The sequence below is a fragment of the Lytechinus pictus genome, chromosome 15 (assembly GCF_037042905.1).
Source record: "Lytechinus pictus isolate F3 Inbred chromosome 15, Lp3.0, whole genome shotgun sequence".
NCBI lineage: Eukaryota > Metazoa > Echinodermata > Echinoidea > Temnopleuroida > Toxopneustidae > Lytechinus > Lytechinus pictus.
The window spans coordinates 1,240,408-1,259,665 of record NC_087259.1 but is presented as its reverse complement, the minus strand read 5'-3'; positions in this window follow the sequence as shown (position 1 = coordinate 1,259,665).

The window sequence follows — 19,258 nt, the reverse complement described above, 5'->3', positions numbered from 1 at the left end:
TTAATGTTTAATGTTATTAAGCAATAATGTAGTCTCTACTCCTCAACTTTGAAATGTTGAACATATATATTTTTTATATTCTTAAACTATATTCTTATATAAGCTTCCATAAATTAAGTGATCAACTTTAAAGATGACCAACGTTTATGATCATTGTAATATTTAGCATTATTTCTGTAAATAGTATTTTTTCCATTGCGGATTGCACACCTTTTTCTATGTTTTAATTGTTATTTCAAAGCACTACTTTCTAAGTTATCCAATTGGACATGTTTGCAGCAATTTTCATAGTTTCCTTGTCTTCGGTTACTCATCATGCAACTGAGGTATGTTTATACTCTAAACACTCACATTTGTATTTCTTGCGTTATATCTGACAAATAAAATAAATAAATTAGATTTTTCACAGGCAGCCTCTCATATTTTCCTTTTTAATAATAATAATAATGGTGGCTACTTATATAGTGCACAGGTCCACCTTTCGGTGCTCATGGCGCTTCAAGGAAAATAAACACAAAACACAATAGAAAACAAAAAAGAATAGAGTTTGAATTCTCCTGAATAAACACAATATTAAACTGCTAATGGGAGATTAAATAAGTTTTCAATTGGGACTTGAATGCTTCTGTTGATGAAATTTGGCGTAATTGGATAGGCAGTTGATTCCATAGCTTTGGTCCTATCACAGAGAATGCATGGTCCCCCCATTTGTGTTTTGTTCTGGGTGTCTGGAGCAATGGAGAATCAGATGAGCGAAGACTACGTGAAGGCTGATATTTTGAGATAGAGCTGCTGAGATATGTGGGGAAGAGAGAATAAATTGAATGATGTATTAGTAAAAGAATTTTGAAGGTGATTCTTTTACCAACAGGCAGCCAATGTAAGGACTGGAGGATTGGCAAGATGGAGTCATACTTTTTAGTGTAGGTTAGGAGACGGGCAGCAGAGTTTTGTAGACGTTGAAGTTTTGTCAAATCTTTTTGTGGGAGGTTACAGAACAATGAGTTTGAAAAATCTAAACGGGAGGAAATTAAAGCATGGATAAGTATCTCGGCTGCAGGTTTAGACAGTGACTTTCTGATGAAACTCAAATTACGTAGTTGATATCTGACATTTTGTTGGACTTGAGTGATATGGTTGCGAAAAGTCATTTCCTGATCAAATATAACCCCAAGATTACGGGCTGTTTTAGACGGAGTGATACAAGAGCTACCAAGATGGACACGACATGACTGAAAGTCAATTTTACTAAGCATAAACTTCGATCCAAGTATTAAGAATTCTGATTTATCATCATTCAGTTTCAGGCAATTAGATACAAGCCATGTCTTAAGGTCTTTTAGACATGCTTCAAGTTTTGTGATAGCAGAGTTCAGTGACGAAATTGAAGGTTGAAAAGACAAATAGAGTTGTATGTCATCGGCATAACAATGGTATTTTATGCCATGTTTACGAAATATCTTGCTGATTGGTTGCATATAGAGAGAATAGAGCAGTGGACCTCCTACAGAGCCCTGGGGTACCCCAAACTTCAGAGTAGTTAAACCTGAGATAGAACTACCGATTCTAACATATTGAGATCGTTCTTAGTCTCATACAATCAGACACTGTTGATTTTGTTTACTCCATTCAAACCCTATTTTTACCTCAACAGATAACATATTAACGCATAATTTGCAAAATCATCATTATATATATATATGCATAAAAAAATCAGTATATTGAACCAATAAAATGTCGAAATTACTTAGTTAAATCAATTTTTATGTCGGACAAGGGTCTCTTTCGTCGAAATATCAATGAAAGGTGTCTCTAAAAGGACACCGTGTTCTAAATAAGGGAAATAATGAAAATTTCGATTTTATCCAGTTATGTTTGTAAATCTTGAAAGTTTTTTCTCTTTTTACCTCATAAAGTACGCTCCATACATCAATTCTACAATCAGTAATAAATAAAACATTATTTGATCCCCTTTTATTGAAATATATGATTTTATGAAAAGTCGTCATTCCGAAATAAAAGGTTCAGGTGACGATGAAGACTAAATATTTTCCCGATACTATCGATATCAAACGATGTCGCGGACTTGAAAGACAAAATTGCCTTCGTGAAACGGAAAGCGCTGATTGGTCGCCAATCTTCCTATCTCAGAAGAATGGTCCTAGGACGTTCCTACGTATCGCTCATCTCGTCATGCAACAGGCCCCAAGACTCGTCCGTGTAAGGCCAGCAGGGAAAAAATTAATTTTTTTTTTTCGGGGGCTCCATTTAAAATTTTTTGTCAAATTTCGGGGGCTCCATTTCTACCTTCGGGGGCATTTTGGGGGCTCTTTTAGAATGCTACTTTTTGTATTTGGAGGATTACCTGTTCACTTATTAATGAATTATTACTTTTTGTTTAATATTGTATGATTTTTTAAGTTATTTTTTTCATGCTTAGAATCTTGGGTGTGTGTGTGTGTGTGTGACTGTGAGTTGGACTTGGATATAAATGAATTCAATATGTAATTTCTACTCAGTCTATTCCAGTACAATACCCTGTACTCGGCCATGTACATGTAATAAAGGCCCACATTATCACATACCCTAACTTTTCGTGAAGTTCTTTCAAAACGCAGATCTCCATGAAAATTGCATTTCTCTATGGGGGAGTCTAAATTTGGTGAGAATGTTTTCATTAAGAACTTAAATATACATGACAATGAAGAAATCATCAAACTTTATTGGCAGTTTTGAATAATATACCCGAAATGTAAACTCTGTCTGAAACAGAAAATCACCATCATTGAGGCCTTTACTGAGCGAATTGTCCCCCAGAGCTCTGGCAGAGAGACAGAGCTCAGACTGGCTAGCTAATACAAGCGCCAATGCGTGCGCCTGCCGCCGGCCTTGCAAAATAGATGGAGCTTTGTTTGATGAATTATTGTCTGATATTTAGGACATCCCCGAGAAAAATAAAACAAATGATTTTTAAGTTATAATTAATAAATAAGGTAAGTTATTTTGGATGTTAATAGGCCGTTTTGAAAAGCAAAGCCGAATGACAACTCACCAATGATGGGTTACGAGACTCGAATTATTTTATCACAGAATTGTGATAACTGTAGGGGAAACATGTGCATTAGAAATTGCACATGGTGGTAGTCACAATGGACCCCGGGCCCTATACATGCAACTGTTTCCCGACCGTCGCGTTCATTTTTTTTCCATACCTGGTACCATGTGTGTGGAAATACGTGGTACAGAAAAAAAGACGCAACTTCGGAATTTGAAACTGCGCTCCTCGCTATTTTCAAGGCTTTTTCATGATTTTGAGTGTGGATTTTTGATGATTTTTAAATGGTAAGTGGAGCTCGAGCATATGGCGCTAGTGGGTGTTGAGTTGTTATCACTCGGCAATAATTTCGGGGGCGACATTCAGATTTTATGTCGCCCCCGAAAGCATGATTTTGGGTGATTTTGAGGGCGACTTTAGGCATTTCCGGGGCAAATTCGCCCGCCGCCCCCGTGTATTTTTTTCACTGAAGGCCAGGCAGACATAGAGTGATTTCAAGTATGGTGGTTGGTGTTGGTGTTGAGAGCGTAAAAAGTCCGCTGAACCGAGCTCCAACGACGAGCTGGGTTCAGCGGAACGATACCGGTTGCATTTATCGATAGCACATGACGTCACGCCTCTGCGCTGCGCTGCTAAATTATCTCAACTTCACGCGGAAAGTCTCGACGACAAAAATGAAATCGGAGAGAAATACATTAAATTCTCATCGTACAGAATACCAATGCTTAAATTAATTCAAGAAGAATTCGAAAAAGTGAACATTATTCTTCATCAAAATATATTATAAAGCTCAAATGATTTGTACTCATCTTAACTGTAAAAGCTAATTTTACGGGGATGTTTCATCGTGTTCGCCGCCTGTTCACGAGCTTGAGATTGCCAACACCAACACCGAACTTGAAATCATGATTTTCCCAATCCCTGGGGGTTGGTGTTGGTGAATGGGGAAATTGCACGTAGATCGTCATCACCAGCCGCAGTGCTGGGTTTAGCAGACGACATTCAACACCATTCTTCAACACGAACTGCCGGAAATACGTCATATTTTTTTAGGTCAATCCCAACACCAGCCTGATTTCAAGTACAGTGTTGAAACCTGGTGTTGGTGTTGTCACAACACCAACACCAGGTTTCAACACCGTACTTGAAATCACCCATACTCTCCAAAATGGGGACACATAATCCTGACATCCAGGCATGACATTGAGGCACAAACTGTAGCTATCAATCACTGCACAGCTGGTTCGAGTTTGACATTCTCGTATCTGTCACCGTGTTAACTTGGCGAGATCAACATAATTTAATACAAGTTTACAACAATAAAACTTTTTTTTGAATAAAAAAGACATGCACAGGAAAATAATAGGTAACTAAGAGTTCCATATGCACCTCCCACTAAAGTTGAAAATAAAAACATGGTCATGGAGAAGGTTCAGAATATATCTAGCCTCACCCATGGGTTCATATCAGTCATATGCACGCGACACACGACACATCCAAAATATATTATTGGGCTTTTGCCCACATAAAATATCACGCATAATCTGGTATTTCACATTCTGCTATGACACTTACCGAATCATTCAGATCCTTCCGTGACTTCTCCTTGAAGTTTCTTTCTAAAAATATGTATATTTTCTTGATCTTTAGTGAAGATTTCACGGAGATAAAAATTGGTCAGCGTGGATATCAATTTTCGCCTAAAGACACGACAAGGGAAAGACTAGGCACCTACACTATTTAACACGCAAATGGACGCAAGGCATTACGTGAAGTCCGTGAAGTGTCCAATCTTTTCATTGTATACCCAGTTGTTGTGTGTCCGGACAGGTTGTATGTCCGGACGATCAATTTTAGTCATTTGAAAAAAATTTACAGGCGAAGTTTCATAGGACTTGAAGATCATTTTTATGTGTTTTTTAATGACAGATTAAGAGCTTTTGTGGTCTTATACCACGGAGCCAGGGATTGCGTCCCATTCCTGCGCGTATAGAGCGAAAAAAAACTTTAAAAAAACTCACCCCCGAGGTTTCTACTTTTCTTCTAAAAGATCTAGCCCTAAACACAGTAACAAATTGTATAGAACGGATAGCAGTGCGTTCACCGCTAGCAGGCGTGTACATTTTGCTTATTACATGACGTCATCCAGCCACTGCCGAGAGCCAATTTATGAATGAAAATATAGTAAACATGAGCAGTGCAAGCTTTCCATTGCCCCACACAGTATTTTACCTAAACAAGTGTGCAATTTTCTATCACCCTGTACCAAAACCAACCTAGAATTTCACTTTCCTATATTTTATATGAATTATGAAAGGTATTCTCGGAGGATCTATTTTCTCACTGTTACCGCACAGGTACATGCGAATTTCAATTACTTCTTGCTTTTCGGTCAAAATTGTACAAATTAGTATCGATATGGCATCGTGTTCGTTGGAGTTTGCAGAGTCTATCGCAACGTGTACGTGTACAAAGTCAATTGATTTCCGGGTTTCGGAGCGTCGCCTGAATATGCATGAAATTGCCGAGTCTCAATAATTTTCTATTGATACGGGAGCGATCCGATCACGAACCAAGACCATTTCCCGCATAGACAATGTGACCGGATATCGTTATCACTATAGATACTTTCGCACTCAGTTCGAAGGAATTATTTTGGTGACCACGTAGTCATGACTTGATCTGCACGATTGGCCAATCAGCGGACTCAGATTCGCTGAGCCGAGATGGTCTATCCATTGTACACAGTCTTTGGACAATTTGCCACTGTGCTAAATCTAACTCAAGTGTAACCCAGGGAGCTCTGGATGCGGCCGGAGCCCAGACATACACTGTATACTCTCCAAAATGGGGTAGAATGGGGTCGCAGTAGCAAGTAAATAAAAGGGGGAAAAATAAATTATGCACTTACCTCGATTATATGGATGAAGGTCTATCGTGACACAGAATCCTGACATCGAGGCACAAACATGACAAACTGGACCCTCAAAAAAAGGAAAAGTTCTGTCTCATTTGTTCTCCTTCTGTCAAAATTGACAACAAAATGGCTGATCGATACCGAGAGCGAACGCGACATAGAGGTCTAACTTTTGCTTTTTTGAGGGTCCAGATTGTGCCTCGATGGGGGGCCAGTGTGAGATTACTTTTAATCAATGAAAATTGTTTGATTGGTGTTAAGGTGATAAATGAAAAAAAAAATGCGGTATCAAAATGACAAATTAATACCTGATGAATATAAAAAATAAATTCGCTTTTTCACATGCAGCCTTTCATATTTTCCTTTTTATCATACAGTCGGACACATTGATTTTGTTTACTCCAATAAAACCCTATTTTTACCTCAACAAATAATATTTGAAGCATAATTTGCTAAATTATCATTGGAAATAAGCATTCAATAAAATTCAGAATATTGAAATAATGTAATGTTGAAAACACTTAGTTAATTCAATTTTTTATTTTCAGACAAGGTCTCTTTTGTTGAAATATCAATGGAAGGTGTCCTTAAAAGGGCACCGTGTTCTGAAAGGAAAATAATGAAAATTTCCATTTAATCCAGTTATGTTTGTGAATCTTTAAAGTTGTTTCTCCTTTTACCTCATAAAGCTTCATACATCAATTCTACAAATTGTAATAGATAAAAGAAACCATTTGATTGCCAGTTATTAAAATATGTGATTTTACGAAAAGTCGCAATTCCATAATAAAAGGTTCAGGTGACGATAAAGACTAAATATTTTGCCGATACTATTGATATCAAACAATGTCGCGGACTTGGAAGACAAAATTGCCTTCGTAAATTTGAAAGCTCTGATTTGTCACCAATCTTCCTACATACTGTACATGTATCTCAGAAGAATGGTCCTTGGATGTCCCTGTATCGCTCATCTCGTCATGAAACAGGCCCCAGTCTTTTCATTTTTACATTCTGTAGACTTTGGTGGATTGACAAATGAACAATGACTCGCACTGCTGGTTTCAGTCAAAGCATGTAGAATTTGTCTATTTTTTGTTAATTTGTCACCACTTTGAATGATTTCCAAAAAAGTGTCATCATCAATAATAATAATCCAAAAGTATGCTTCATATGTTTGTTTGTTTTTGTTTTTTTAAATGAGAGTTTGATGAGTCACCTTGGTTTGGACTGTGTGGGAAGATGATATCATGTTTTATAGCAGAATTAAGTCCTCTTAAAGCTACACGTGGAACTTGTGCATCCATGCCTGACATCCTTCAAGGCTGATGGTGTACATACTGACATGTCCAGCTTCTCTTTAGTTTCCTGAACAGAAGTGATGGTGATATGATTCTTTCTTGCTTGCTTTGGATGTTGTACATGTACATGTAGGAGAATTAACAGGATCTTTTTGTCATTGCTATTCCTTGGAAATATCACCAAAGAATATTCATGTGGTTGTGAAACTTGTGATTTATAATACAATAAAAAGTTTATTTGATTCTGTAACTTTTTAGTGGTTTGCCGATATTGAATTTTGAGAGCAAAAGAGAAGATTCTTTCATACATGTAACTTCATGGTACTGTTCTTGCTTGTTGTACATGTACATTTGTAACTGCTTTGATGGAGCAGGAACAGATAAATTTAAACAAAACATGGCCATTCTATGATTGATGAAAGCTACAGAATGTCACAAAGAGAACATAGGTAAGTACAATGTAATATTTATCTTTGCCTTAAATGCATATTTTTTTCTGCTAAGTACATGTATATACAGTACAGTACAGTGTCGGCACTCAACTTGAAGAAATACATTTTTACATGTTCAGTATTTGTATACAAAATCTTCTGGATCAAGAGGATTTTATTAGAAAGAGGAGGGAGGGGGCCGGGCAAAATTACATGTATCTTAGAAACGACATCAACAATAAGAGGTCAAAGGTCAACACCAGTTTCACCTTTTTTAAGTTTTGTATAATTCTAACAAGTATCAAGGTTTTTTTATGTCACATAAAATATCACAGCTCTACCTGTAGGACTGCAGGAGACATTTATTTATTTTTTTAAACAAGACAAAAATTGACCATGAGGCAATAATATAAATCTTCAAAGTTTTATTCAAAGCATAAATAACTTTGTCTGGATTCATTGGTGTTTATCTCTTTGTCAGTGAAATTGCTGCAAAACCAAGAAAAGAGTAATAAATTTGAGGGTTGAAAATATGGTACAATGAGGTTTTTCATCTCACTCTCCATACCATACTTGAATCTGAACTTATGAACATTTGCTGAGCTTTGTACTACAAGTGCGGATCCAAAATACACATGTGTTTTGGAGTGATGACCTTTTTTTTTGCTTGTCAAGTTTTTCGGGAAAAATACGTGCCCCATGGAGAAACCTGTATTACCTGTATTAAGCACCCTGTAATAGATCCGGCTCTGGATCTATGCCTATACGAGTCACAATGCCAATTAATAACAACTTGCACTGAATATATTCTAAACTTGTATGGTATGAATGAAAGTCTTAATGTTCTACTCTCATCTAAACAAAACACTGCCACCAACTGTTGCATGTAATTTCAAGCTGAAGGCAATTACACCCGAGAGAGAGATATAGAGAGAGATGGAAAGAGAAAGAGAGAGGGAGGCAAATACATCACTCAGAAATGAGCCTCTTCCTGTCAACAGGAAAGAGCCGACATTGGCCAGAAGTTTCAACCCTGGTCCTATACGTGTACCCTCTCATGTAATTCTCACCCAAACCCAGTGGCAGACAGTGAATGAAAGAACATTTTCCTCTGTAGCTATCCAGGGCTGTGCATATTGGCTGCTGTAACAGTGTCTTTGGGTGAATCAACTCTATCGCTTCCTGTTGGGAATTTGAGAGAAAGAGCGCTCATTTCCTGGACTCCTAGAGCCAGCGAATCCTCACAAACTTACAGTGTGTGTTATGCACTACAGATCTTTAGGATGTTGTGTTGATAGTTTGTACTAACTATGTCTGTGTGTTAGTGTATGTATAGTGGATCTGCGCTTTTGATAACTTGCACTGGAGCTATTTTTGGACACTTAGCATTTAACCATAATGACAGGGCCCCCTTTGGATTATTAAACTGGAATCTGTTTTTAGCAGCAAGAGTGATATTACATCTGGAATAACATTGACTTACTACACCTGTACCTGGGTTAATATTTGTTGACTACATGTAATTAGATAAATATTGGACAAATCTTGAGGTGGATTCACTGTTCAGAATGAAACCTTCAAACCAGTTTGAAATCTAAAGGTATGGTTCAGTCCCAGTTTTTTATGCCATAGATTTTAGTATCATAACTTGGTGAGAGTTCAAGTTTGTTTCAGACCTGTACAAGTAGGCTCTTTCACCCTTATACAAACTTGATTGTTTTCAAATTGGTACAAGTTGCCTTCCCATTAAATTGCTGTCTTTTTTTATTGTATTGTAATTGTTTAAGGTATCAATGAACTACTAGCTTGGTGAGGATTACTGTAGACAATAGAGATTTACACAAGGATTAGCACCTTTTGTTTGGTGACAAACAAGCATTTATACTTGTTTGGCTACTGTAGACTTGATTGCATTGCTTTCAAGTTTTTAAGTTGATTTAAGAAGTGAAAAAACCCATTCATCTACAGCTAAACTATGGATGGTTTTGAGTGTTCCAGGCATTGAATCAAGTAATTATAAAAGTGGAATTAGTGGCCATGGGTACACTTCAGCTTTATTCAAAGGTCAAGTCCACCCAAAGAAAAAATGTTGATATGAATCAATATAGAGAAAAATCAAATCAGCATTTTTGAGAGTCTATGATGTCCCTCACTTTAATACTGTTTCTTTTGTTTTTTGTTGTTGTTTGAATTGTACAATATTGAATATTTTTACAGATTTGACAATAATAATCAATTTGACTCAACAACAAAATGTTAAAACAGTGGTAATTCCACATGTTCAGGGAGAAACAAATTTTGTTTCACATGACAATGAGGAGAAAATTGAAATATTCCATATATTATAATAAAATACTGTAAAAGAAATAGTGAGTTTGTGATCTCACTAGTCCGCTCATACTGACTAGGATGTGAATTTAAGCAAAACTTTGAAATATCTTTCTTATTTTTAATCTGATTTTGATGAAATTTTTCATTTTTTTCTCCTTGTTTGATTTTTCTTTTTTTTCATTCAAATCAACTTTTTATTTGGGTGAACTTGACCTTAAATGCGAAAAGCTCTAAAATGTTTAGTTCAAAATCAAGATCAATTAGAAGTTGGCACTTGGTTTGTTGGTTGTCCATCCATGATTCGCCAGCTCTTGGAATTTTAAAGGAGAATGAAACCCTTGAAACCAGCTGAATCCATATCAAAGAGAAAAATCAAAGAAACATATTGTTGAAAGTTTGAGGAAGATTGAATGAATAATAAGAAAGTTATGAGCATTTGAATATTGAGATCACTAATGCCATGTAGATCCTCCCATTGGCAATGCGACCAAGATCTGTGATGTCACACACGTACAACTCCCTCATTGCTTTAGTACTTATTTCACTTATATTCTCACTTTTATAGAATCTATCACAAGGTGAGGTGTTCTCTTTATGAGAGGACAAGTACAGAGGTTTCACAACATTATATCATTGATGAATCGTTTGTCATATGATTAGAATGAGCACAAAGAGATGTTTTGGGGTATATTTTCAGTGTCCAAAAGGGGAGAGTTGTTCATCTGTGATATCATAGATCTTGGTTGCGTTGCCAATAGGATGATCTCCATAGCATTAGTGATCTCGACATTCAAATGCTCATAACTCTTCTATTGCTAGTCCTATTTTACTCAAACTTTTGTTGATCTTATTCTTTGATTTTTCTGCTTTCACAAAAGCTAACTTGCTCCAAGAGTTTCATTCTCCTTTAAGTTTTTAACTGAAGATTAGGAATCTCAGTCATATACGGTACAGTGTATATGACTGAGAGAGTTTCCTATATAGGGAGTTGTACTTAAGGAGGGGTGGGAATAATGAATATTTTAAGGTGCTACTTTTGGGGATATTTCTTTCATTTGGAGGACTAATTTCTAGGGGTAAAAATCAATTGTGTATATATCAAATATCATTCTTCAGCCACAGATGGAATATTGGTTCTCTAAATAATCTTGAATAATGAGGTATGGAACAGATCTTGGGGTGACTCAGGAGAAATGGTTGCCCCAAATAATGCATTTTGGGGAAATTTTAGGGGTAATTTGGGTTGTTAGGAGCGCCAAATCGCCCATCACCCTCATACATGCATATTTCCTACACTGGAGGTGTTCCTGAGAGAGTTTGGCCCATGGGAATGGGGATTTCCCTCAAAGAGCTACTCTGTAGTGGATTTCCCAGGTTGTGAAGTTGTGCTATTTTCAAGAATAGAACCTACTTATTAAATACTTTCTTTCATTTCAGTATTTCAATTTGAATTCCATATAACATAAGATATAGTTGTTTTTACACAGGAAGTAAAAATGAGAGCAACTGTTTTGATGCCAAAGAAGCCATGACATTGACTATGTGACCAAGTATTGATCACAAATTTATATTACATGTAAAAAATCTGATGGGGTGTTGCAAGCGAGACCAATTTTTGGTCCCCAAGACCCCAAATCAATTGAAAGTTGTGTATTTCATTGCATATTTTCAATGGCTTGATAGTCTGCTTCTTGCATCAACAAGTATGATAATTGATACATGTACAGTACATCACTTTTTCATCTGGAAATGAACTTTGCAGTAAATAACTAATATTTTCTTGTAACAGCCTCCAGGTCATTGATATTGATTTTTTTTCTATTGAAATTTGAAGCAAGGTTTGCCTCTTAAGATGAATTCATGAAGTATTACCATGCATGAAAGCTCTACTACATAGTTGGTAAACAGTATCATGGCTTTCTTGATTTTATCAGACACATGAAGGATAAAGAGATAAATAAAAGCATTGGAAAGTACTCAGATAAAGTGAAGGAAAAAAAAAGAGAAAATATTTACAGGTAGCACAGGGATAATCTCAAGGTTCATGTTGATAAACAGCATTAATATCAAAACACGTGAATGATAGATTGAAAAAGAGAAATAGAACATTCTCAGACTATTTTCCAGAAAATCTAACTGAATGACCCTTGCTTGAAAGTTTTTTTATTTAAAAAAATGCATAGTGCCTACATTTTCAATATAATTATGACTCGGGATGTTTTGAAATTAGAAAAATATTTTAGCCACAAAAGCGTTCTGTGAAGTGTGGGTATGGCTGGGGTACGATTCCTTGTCCAAATTGGGAAAATTCTTTTTTTTTTTTTTTACTAGAAAGAAATGCACATCCCCTTTAGCAAATGGACTTTGAAATGATTCCAGTCATGGGAAAAATGAAAGAATTATATTTTTATAATATTAATTGGAAATTATTCTTATTTTTGTACTGGTCTTTTCCCAGAATGGCCCAAGGCGTTTACAGTAAGGAAATGAAAATTTTGTTTATAATGCCTTCAAGTTTATATCAATTATCCAATGCCTTACACACTGTAAAAAATGAAGTGCTATTTTAGCACTTAAAGTGATTGTATAGTGACTGCAATACGAGTGATGATTTTCTTGTTCAAATTTAAATTTAAAAATCAGCACTCGTAGTGCAGTCACTATACAAGCACCGGAAGTGCTAAATTAGCACTTCATTTTTTACAGTGCCTTTAATGAAAAGCTAAATGTTGGGTTGGCAGTCTGTATTGGTTCATGAACTTAATCATCAATTTGATGAGTTCAATATAAATAATACAGAAAATATTATGGATTGTAAACTACCTTTCCCACTCCCTCTGAGATGGAATATTTCATGATTCAAAGTTTCAAACCAAATAAAAGAACTCAAATTTGTAATTTAAATGATAATTAATTGTGAATTTTAAGATTGCTCAATCTTCAAAAAGTTTGAAAATTATGTCATGTAAGGTAATTTCTGCTTTCAATTTCTTGTGTCTGGGTATGGGTTTGTATACATTTTTGTACATGTTTTATGTTTGTGTGTGTGTGTTAAATTCTCTGATACTGGATTACTATTCATGCCAATTTGATAGTAAAGATTGTGAGGATTAAATAGCCCTGTCACCAGCATTACAGGAAATACACTGCTGACCTCTGGTCAGTGAATTTTGACCAAATAGGAAATTCATTCAGACCGATGGAGTAAAGAGATAGTACATGTAGGTCAATGCTCAGTGTTACTGCTGATGGAAAGAGAGTCTGCAATGTAGGCATCTTCACTATCATTTTGAGAATGACTCTTTCACACAGGAATAAACTACATGTAGCACATATATGAACGTTAGATTTCTAAAGAGGATAGAATTGACACCTACTGTATTTCTGGTACAGAAGAACAAAAGGACTCAGTATTTTGTATTGTTTTGGGTTTTTTTCCTAGCTCCTCTCTATTTTCCCCGTGGGGGGAGGGGGTCAATGGGTCCAGTCTAAAATTTTCAGTGTTATATTTGTTTGAGTTTTCTCTTCTTATTCAAAATCAAAACAACTTTTGTTGGGGTAGCCTACATGTACATGTAAGTGTTAATCATATGCCAGAAAACCACATAGGTAAAATATATGGAACTACACTTTAAATGAATGGACATTTTTACTTTTTTTCTGATCTTCATTTGCTCATTACTCTGTGCTTAACTACAAACATTTTCCTGAAAAATTGTAGAGCAGATATAATTTTTTTTTTTTGTGTTTTTTCTGTGTATAACTTTTATTCAATTCTGTGAACATTTTATTTTGTGTGGTTACAAGTACCAGAGTTTATCTTTATTAAAAGAAAAGGTATGCCAAAATGCCATGTTTAAGTACATGTAAGTGAAAGTGTTGGCTAAACATTATTTCAAATTTTCCCATCAGGTATAAAAGACAGGTCATTCAAACAGCATCAGGTATGTCCTATAAAGACAGTGGTGGGTGATTTATAGAGCAAAGCCTTGATTGGTTTATACAAAGTGAATTGATACCCAGTAGCTACAGGGTCATGTTCAGTTGACCTAACTGACAGGTAAATGTTACCAGTTACCCACCAGTGACGTGGAAGGTCTTCATACTGCTATCCAGTCTCTCTGATCCCGTAGTATATTATCATGGAAGTTTGGATGTTGAAACTACAAATACTGCAAAGTTGTTGGTGCTAATGGGATTTCTGATTTCAGCAACAGCTGTGCTTTCGATCTATTGGTTGTCTGGATCTCTTAGTGTTCTCTTATACCAGAATATTTGGTAATGGTAGTATTAAAGGTCAAGTCCACCTCAGAAAAATGTTGATTTGAATCAAGAGAGAAAAATAAAAATAGCATGATGCTGAAAATTTCATCAAAATCGGATGTTAAATGAGAAAGTTTTGACATTTCAAAATTTCACATATCTTTCACAAATCAGTGATACGCAAATGAGACAGACAATGATGTCTCTCACTTTTTCTTTTTCTTTTTTATTTTTGAATTATACAATTATACACGCCACGGTATGCAGAAATTTACTTCCGAACACCAATTTTGATAAACCGACAAGATGAATAGAAGTTTAAAATGAGGTATAATAGATTGACTTCTGGAAGCAAAAGACTGATTTTTCGAGAGCCGAAACTCACATGAAAAAGTTGACCTACATGTACTGTATACATGTACTTCCTGTGTCAAACTGCGCACTGTGATTTGCACTGGATCGGCCGAATCCAAGGAGAAACAGCATTGGAATGAAGGTCGTCTAAACCCTAATTCTGTGATTCTTGTTTGTGTTTTGAATCATGATTCAAATCATGATTCACGTCATGATTCTGGCTTGAGGTGGCACAAACGCAGCCTTAGATGCTTTCAATTTTTTTAATGAAGTTTGATGAAATATGTGCAATGTAGCAACTATAGAAAAAAGAGATACACCTGTATCTTTGAAAAGGATAGGCTTTTACTTCTCAACAGAGCAATGCGTCTGCAAAGTCCAAACTCCTCATTTGTTTCATGAATTAAATTTTTTAGGTAATCTATATTAATGGAGATTTCAAGTTGATATGTTTTTATTTAAATGTGTGTTTTCCAATATCATATATCTTTGAGCAGAATATTAATATCAGTATTGAGAAAGTTCATAATGAGCAATGATTTTATAGACAGTGAGATTCAAAATCGTACTAATGTGTGTGTACTTGCATACAGTAGGCCTAATGATTATGATGACCATTGGACATGGGATAATGTTGTTATTAATTATAAAGCCCTGTAGACATGTTTCAGCAGTTGATTTTGTAAATTCCTTTTCAGTTTTTATCTCATATACGTTTCATATGTTAGTGTATATCACTTCCAATGAGCAATGATTGAGTTGATTAATGCTGCGAGTGTGTAGGAAGTACCATCTTCAGAGTAGAAGGAAGTAGAGATTTACACTGGTTGCATGAGTTCCGTCATCTTCATGCCACTTAAGAGCAATCTCATCTTCCTGTGGCATGAAATCTTTCCATGAAATAATTTCCCTTTACAAACTTTGTAGAGGTGTACACGTAGGACCTGTTTGTTGAGTGTTTTTTTAATGTTTGAAGACCAAAGTATTTGGCCGTTTCAACTACTATCACCATCACCACACCATGCTATCATAAAAAATAACAATAGCAGCAACAAAAAATATGACTGGATTTGAAGAATGTTTGAGTAATTCTTTTATTTCATTATAAAATTTCTATGAAATGGAATATATCCAGTATGTAGGGATGTACTACATATGTTGTTATGAGAGACAACAGTGTTGGCCATTAAAAAGAAATACATGTAACCTCAATTTTCGTCATACATATATTTAGTCCTGCATGAGTATTACTCTACATGTATGTACAGTAAATTGAACATGAAAGTTTTATCAAACAGGAATGATATTATTACCAGCAGATTTATGAGGAACAAGGAAGAGATTTTCACAGACTACAGTGAGTGTATCACAAACCTTGTGAGAAAAATAAGCGAAGAAGAGTGAGGGAGAGAGAGAGAGAGAGAGAGAAAGAACAATGTTTTCCTTTTATCATGAAAAAAAAATTGGTGGTTTTGATGGCTTTCACATGAATGTAGTTTCCTTTATAAATGTATATACTGTTGGACTTTGAACAGTCTCAATTTCATGGTCACTTGTTTACTGGTCGCAAAGATTTTTTCATGTTTTCTGGGATTAAACGCATGTATTTTGGAAAACTGTATGCTGGGTGTACGTACTTGAATTTGGTGGCATGTTTTTCTTTTGTTGCCTATTTAAGCTCTGTTAAAAGTTTGATAATGTGATTTACCTACTCACCTTGGAGTATCATGTAACATTACAAAATTGAAATTGAAAAATAAAGCTTGACCATTAATTTTCTGTTGATTCTTTATGAAAATTTTGAATTGGTCAGTACACATAAATGTATCTTCTTAGGACTGGAATCAATCAAAGCAAGGAGATATCACTCCTTGATCAAAGGCATGGAGGGCTATGGCTTTGGATGTCCTATACAGTGCGTATAATTAAAAAAAAGGACAGTTTTGTAAAGTTTATCAAAAATATTGTTTCAAATTATGATGTCTCTATTTTGATGTCTATAGATGCTCTGAAGTCTAACCTTTCAAATGCCATTCAAATGAAATAAGTTTTGTTAATGCTTGAGCAATCATGGAATGTTTCTGTTGGGGGTTTAAATAAGACTTGCGCCAACTTTCAGCAAAATTAAAATATGATCATCAGACTTGGTATTCAGCAGGCTCCTCTTAAACTTTTCATTATTTTGCCATTATTTTTTAATGCTATCAAAAATTCATTTACAAAACTATTTATTTACCTTAATTTTACAATTTTCGTCTTGCCTGAACAAAGTTCAGCGAAGACCTACTGATTGCTTTTCCTGTTCTGTTTAGTCTTTTGGTCTGCATCAATTATGCTTCCACTTGGGTCAAAGGTCATCTATTAAATGTACGTGTCAAAAGATCAAATGATATGAGGTCATTTCCATCCTTTTAAAGTTTTTGCTCATCTTGCTTTAATTTCTTAATTTCTGTAACATTTTTTACCACACTTGGTACAAACATGGAGGTACATGTAGAAAGATTCATGGTACAAATGATCCCTGGGTAAAACCATGTGTTAAGGATGATGGGGTCAAAAGTCATCTGGGATCGAAGGGTCAACTTTTTGTTCAACTTGCTCTCATTTCTTTATTTCTGCATCAATTATGATCACACTTGGTACAAATGATCCATGGGTTATACAAGGCTCCACATTAACTTTTTTTGGTGGTGGCCCGTTCGGGCCACCAAAACCATCAAATATTTTTTTTTGGTGGCCCGATATTAAAGTTTGGTGGCCCGAAAAATATAAAGAAAAACATTAAAAATGAATAAAACAAACTTCTGAAATATTAATTCTGCAGCCACTACCACTAAGTTCCTTTCACTTTATACATCTTGTATGTAAACCTTGTTTGCTGTTATTTTACTTTGCTAATTGATAATTGTTTCTATCGTTGTAAAAATGAAATGATTGAAAGTGAATAAATGAATTTTATTTTTCGCAGGTTGTGTGGACTTTTTTAAAAATCTCTGTATAGAGATAATGGTAAAGTAAATAAATAGTGCATAGCTAACTCAGATAGATGTACAAAACAATGGTTTTTCCTTCCTTCCTCTTTGAATCCTAAAACCTAGATTATGCATGCCCCAAATCCAGTTTATTTCTGTTTTCTCTTTTGCAGCATATTATAGAAGGAGAAAATCACAGAAAAATATGCTGCAAAATTAGAACAATGCATAAAAGGGAGAAACAAACGAAAATAATTTTCAAAAAGTATATAACAAAAAGAAAACAAAAATAATAAAAGAAATTAGTGAAATAAAACAAAAGAAAGAAAATGAAGAAAGAAAAAAACAAAGAACAGGGAACAAAAGAAAAAAAGAAAAGAAAAAAATTAGAGAGAAAAAAGAAAAGAAAATGAAAGAAAAATTAATAAAACAAAGTTAAAACAAAGTTAATATAAAAATGGAGAAAAGGGGAAAATTAAGAAGCCATTACATATATTTTTAACAGCTGTGGCAACAGTCTATTCTGACTGGAATATAATTAAAAGCCAAGCATATAATTTTCACTTACCTTTTGGGAATGGCACATTTCTATTTTTATATCCTTTAGTTTGTATTATTTTATTTTCAGTAGAAACATATTTTTTAATCAGGCATATTCAATGGGAAGGGGTATAAATGGTTTAACCACTGTCAAAAAAAAATGAAAGAAAAAAAAAACGGCAAAAACTATATCTGGAAAAAAAGTGTGAGAAAAGTCATTCCCTATATTTGCCAAAATGTTGGGGAAAAAAATCACATTTCATATCAATGAAATGCCTTCCCAAAGTATTTACTTTATCAAGAGTGGTTTAAGAAGTCATTTATAAACAAGAAAGAAAGAAACTGTCTGTTTGTTTAAGGCTAGAAAATACACAGCTTCGAAAGAAACCAAGTATCAACATACATACAAATGCACACGTGGGACTGTGATGTACTTGCCTATGTGTTTTTATGTGTATTAATTCATGTGGAAATCGGTCTTTTTGAGTCAAAAGAGAGGTCATAATTCCTCTTCTTAATACTTGCAAATAATCAGGGTACACCAGATTTTCGTAATATAGACTGTAGAATTGCATTTCATTGGTGTAAAAGGTGACTTTGACTTAGATTTTCAAAGTTCTGTGGAAGATTTCTCAGCAGCAACATTTTTTATCGCAGCTCCCTGAGTCTGAATAGGCTGAGCTAGATCTAGAGCACAGCTGTATGCAGTGGCTTCATGCAAAGCTCACGCCAGCCGGCCGGCGCGGCTGGCTGGATAATAGCTACTGTATGCTATAGCTGTAGGCCTAATATGCAAACTGTGTGTGTGTGTATTTGTGTGTAGATCAACAAAAAAGGCGCATGACGAACTGGCTTGCAATTTGAGCTGTAGAAAGTTGATAAATGCGTGCAAAATTGGGAGAAATATTGCGCTTCTTTGAAAATTATTGGTTGCCCGATTCGGGCCACCAAAACTTAACATTTTATCAATAATGGTTGCCCGAGGTGAATTTTTGGTGGCCCCGGGCCACCGGGCCACCGCTAATGTCGAGCCTTGGGTTATATATACCACATCATGTGTGTTCATACGAATGATAAGTTCAAAGGTCATCCAGTGG